The sequence below is a fragment of the Helobdella robusta genome (assembly GCF_000326865.2).
Source record: "Helobdella robusta unplaced genomic scaffold HELROscaffold_5, whole genome shotgun sequence".
In the NCBI taxonomy this organism is placed as follows: Eukaryota; Metazoa; Annelida; class Clitellata; order Rhynchobdellida; family Glossiphoniidae; genus Helobdella; species Helobdella robusta.
In genome coordinates this window covers 2764565-2769603 of record NW_008705254.1, presented here as the reverse complement: position 1 = coordinate 2769603, position 5039 = coordinate 2764565, and positions in this window count along the sequence as shown.

Here is a 5039-nt window from a genome sequence, read left to right as displayed (position 1 = left end):
GTTCCTCTATTAATATTTCAAAAATAATCTAACGAAAATTACTTGATCAAATTACTTACCTAATTAATTATCAATTAAATAGTTATTATATTAATTAATTTATTTATTAATTTTGTTTCTAAAATAACAAACAAATCATTTATTAAAAGCGACAAAGCGCAAAAAGCCGAGAGGGAGTAATTACGAATTAACCGTTTTAAGTTAAACTGCTTTAGCTAAATATTGTTCATTTGGGTGAAACAGGTATGCATATGTGCGTGTATGTATTTGTATGTGTGTTTTTGTTTGTGTGTGTGTTTGTGTATGTATGTGTGTGTGCATATATGTGCGTGTATATACTGTACACGCACACATATACATGCACGCACTCAAGCATGTATTTTGGATAAATAATTCAGATTTTATTAAAGTTAATGTGTTGTTAGATGGTCACTTAGCTACTGGATGCCGTAGGTAGGGGGATGTGCTTGCAACTTATCCAACGAAGCGTGTCGAATTCATTTTTTTAATTTATGAAATTTGTTTAACCTTTGTGAATAATATTTGAAATTATTAAACTGCAACACATAATTTTATCAATTAATTTATGTGTATGTAAATATGCTGTGCCGCGTTTGTCAAAATTATTTTTATTTATCATGTTGATCCACACACAAACACCAAAACACACACACACAGACACACACACAGACACACACACACACAGATATAATAAAATACACAGGTAGCTACATATTAAACACGAACATAATTGCGCAGATACACATACACACACAAACACACATTACCCAATTTTGATGTATGTAACAAGCTGATTGTTCGTTTTATAGAACAGCCAAAAACAATGACGGTTGAACAATAACGTTCAATTGTGTATACAATTAATTATTAAATTAATTTTATTTAATAATTAATTAATTAATTTAATTATTTTTTAACATGTAGTTACCTGAGTATCATATTATATCTTTGTGTGTTTTTGTGTGTTTGTGTGCATGTGTGTGTGCATGTGTGTGTGTGTATGTGTTTTGGTGTTGGTGTTTTGTGATGAATCCACCATAGATTTATTATTTGTTGAAACCTGGTAAACTTGAAAAATATTTAAATGTTTCTACAAATATAAATTAAAGTTTAATATTTTAATATTTGACGAAAGAAACTTTAGAAATGGCATTTTAAAAATGTACATTTAAAATTCACGGCTGCATAACATGGGTAAATTAAGTAACGCAGCCCAAAGCCAAATATAATCTGTATGAGTTAATTCTATTTAATGTAGCCGTAGACCATCATTGTCTAGCTAACTACATAATTTTTCAATAATTAGTTTGTTGGTTCTAATATATATAACAGTTGCGTGATAAATAAACAAATAAATAAAATAAATAAATATAACTCCATGCTTTCTTACTCTCTTTTTCTCTTTCTCTCCCTTTCTCTCTCTCTCTCTCTCTTTAACGTCTCTCTTTTTCTCTTTCTCTTCTTCTCTCTTTCTCTCTCTCTCCCTTTGAATGTTTAATTATGTATTTATCATTCATCTCTTTATCTCTTTTCTTTCTTCTATCAATCTCTTATACTTTTTACAAGTTTTTACTTTATGTCCATTTACCATTTCTTTCTTTTTCTCTATTCATTTTCATCTCTACTCTATCAGTATCTCTCTCTCTCTCTCTCTCTCTCTCTCTCTCTCTCTCTCTCTCTCTCTCTCTCTCTCATTCTCTTCCTCTCTCTCTTTAAACATAGTTGTATTTTTTGATGTTTCCGTTCACAAATTAAATCGTCTATGTATATTGTATATGTCTTCGCGCGCGCGTGAGTGCGTATGTGTGTATGCGTGTGTGTGTATGTGTGTATGCGTAAGTGCGTAAGTGTGTATGCGTGTGTGTGTGTGTGTGTGTTTGCGTGTGTGTGTGTTCCTGTTACAAGGAATCAAGGACCCTGACCTTAAAAGCTGTTGTAAAGAAGCTTCTATTGAAAATTAGATGTTATTGTTTATCATCAGCCTTCGTGTGTCAAACTTTATTAGTATTCATTAATTATCAATATATGTACTTTTGTATCTCTAGGTATCTGTGTGAGATTGTATCATACATGTAGTTTGTGCTTGCGTGTGCGTGTGTGCTCGTGCGTTCGCGCGTGCGTGTGTGTGTGTTCGACACACTCGCGCTGATGAGTTTAAACAATAACCGCTACCTTAATTCAATACAAGCCTCTCTGTAACAGTTTAGGAGTGTAATAGCCATAATAGGCACGACTAAGTTCAACTAACTTTTCATTAGTATATGGATTAAATTAAAAAACATTTTCAACGAACTACTCAATAATTTTAATAAGTTGTATCAATTTATATTTGTGTGTTTGTTTTTTGCTGTTGTAGAATTATTTTGATTAAATTTTGTGTATTTCATCATTAAATTTCATGTTTATATCAATTTCACACATACGCATCATTAGATTTATTTAACTTTTGATAAAATAGAAATCGAATAATATTTTTTTCGACTTCACTAACAAGTCTTTCATTCGACTTAATCTTAATCAAAGTAGGAACCGTTAACTTTGGAGAATGAGATTTTCCACCCAATTGTTTGTTAAGCACCGCACGGCCAAAAAGTTTGAGAACACTTAACCGAAAATTTAACGTAAACTAATGGCACCGAAGGGGAATTAAACTATTTGAAAGTGTTAAAAAATGCCATATACGTTATAAAATAAAGTTTATAACACACACACAAATAATTTTATAAGATATACTGTTATAAGTGATCTGAAAATTAAAGTTTAACGAACTAAATATAAAATATTTTGTTTAAAAAATGCTTTTACATGCGATACCTCCAATAGTTACTCAAAAATATCTGAACCCGATCATCATATTGTATATGTATGTTTAATGTATTAAAAGCATATATATATATATATATATATATATATATATATATATATATATATATATGAACCTATATGCAATGTTTATGTTTATATAAGATGAGGCGAGTGACTCGAGCGCCTTACTGGATGCTTTCCATGCATTCATTCGACTGTTGGTCCGATTATTATACGAATCCAATTGTTGGTCCGGTTCGAATCAGATTTTATTTAAATCGATTAAATTCGGACCTTCCTTGAGGTCTGTTAGTTGTTGTTTGAAATTTCAGATAGTTTTTCATTTAGTTGAGCTCTTTGATAAACCGACTCCAAGCATTATCGTCGAGATCATGGGATTACAGTAATGAAATGGAGAAATTAGTTTCAGTTTGGTTTTGTTTTAATGATGCTGCAAGTATTTTTAATTACAAAACTTTTAATATATATGTTTCTAATATTTAAAAAAGTGAAGTTTTTTGGATATATTTAAAAAAATGTAATCCACATTAAAATGTTGTTTGCATAACATTTAATGGCGTTGGATGAACATTTTCTAACTTGAACAACTAAAACCCACAAACAATACTTCTTCTGATTGGACCAATTCTCTTAAACAACGTGTTTGTTGAATTTTGTTAAGTACAAAACATGCCGAAAGAATACAACAAAAGCATCATGGTGATCGTCGTCTTCCTGGCTATCGCCAACATGTTCGGTCAGTCACATCGCTTGCAGATTATTATTATTAATATTATCATCATCATCATCATCATCATCATTATTATTATTATTGTTATTGTTGTTGTTGTTGTTGTTATTGTTAAACTATTTTTAAAATATACTTCTTACTCCTATGCACTTGCCTTTGGCAAGGAGCATTGGAGGATCGTGCATAACAATATTAACAATTTATTACTATATTAACAATTTATTTTATTCCATTTTATTTTATTTTATTTCATTTTATCTATTTTGATTTGATTTTATGTCTTCTGCAATAATAAAAGAGTTAAAAAAAATCAATCATCGTCGTCGTTAAATCGTTTACATGTGATTGAGGTTCAGCTTCACGAAGCTCTTGCTTCATATTAACGAAATCATGCAAAGTGTAGGCAAGAAATAAAAATGTTTAGCCGCGTTTTAGTGTTTTAATTTCAGTATACCGCTAAACAAGCCACTATAAAATAACCAAATTACACTACAACTATCAAAATAGAGTTGAAAGATAACTACAAAAAAAAATTGAAAACAAAATCAATTAGATTAAAATATATCACGGAGAATCTTGAATCAAATATTACACAAACCCTTAAAACGCGCAACAGACAAATGTGGAGGCCAAAAAAACACACACATTCCAATAGAAATTAGCCCGATAGTAAGTCGAAAAGTTATTGTAGGGTGTTGCATGGTGCAATCGTAAATTAACGACAGGTGATGTTTTTTCACTAAAGAATGCATGCGGCAGCAGACTTTCAAGAAATTGCATTCCATCTTTATGGATACAAGAGGAACGTGGAATGAGAAACATTTACGTTGCTAGGCCAGTCTTGCTGCTGCTTCTGGTTGCAACTTTCACATCCGTTGCCAAAGTAAATTGTTTGGGACCAGAAATGTTTAAATAAATAATAAATAGATCATTTCAATTTTTGTTTTCATTAATTAATTCACAAATATATTATATATATATGTGTTATCAATTTATATATAATTAATTTTATGATTATTTTTACAAATTGAATGAGTGATTAGACACATGGGGTTCGATTTGAATGGTTAAAATTTTTTTTTTTTATAGAAGTTACTGTTTTTGGAACAAAAATATAGAAAAAGGTGTTGATATAACGATAGAGATATTTAAATGCGAGTAATGATAGAGAAAAATGATGACAACATCATCGTCATCAACAAATATCGTCAACCTTATCAGTATGATGATGATGATGATGATGATGATGATGATGATGATGATGATGATGATGACAATGATGATGAGGATGAGGAGGATGATGATGATAAAAATAATAGCAATGACAATACGCCGCATGCCATAAAAATAAAAATTCTTCTCGTAAACAAGTCAATACGAGTCATCATCATCATCGTCATCTTCTTTCTTTTTTCTATTTCTACCATCCTCGCTTCAGTCATTGTTTTATGTTTCATCATCA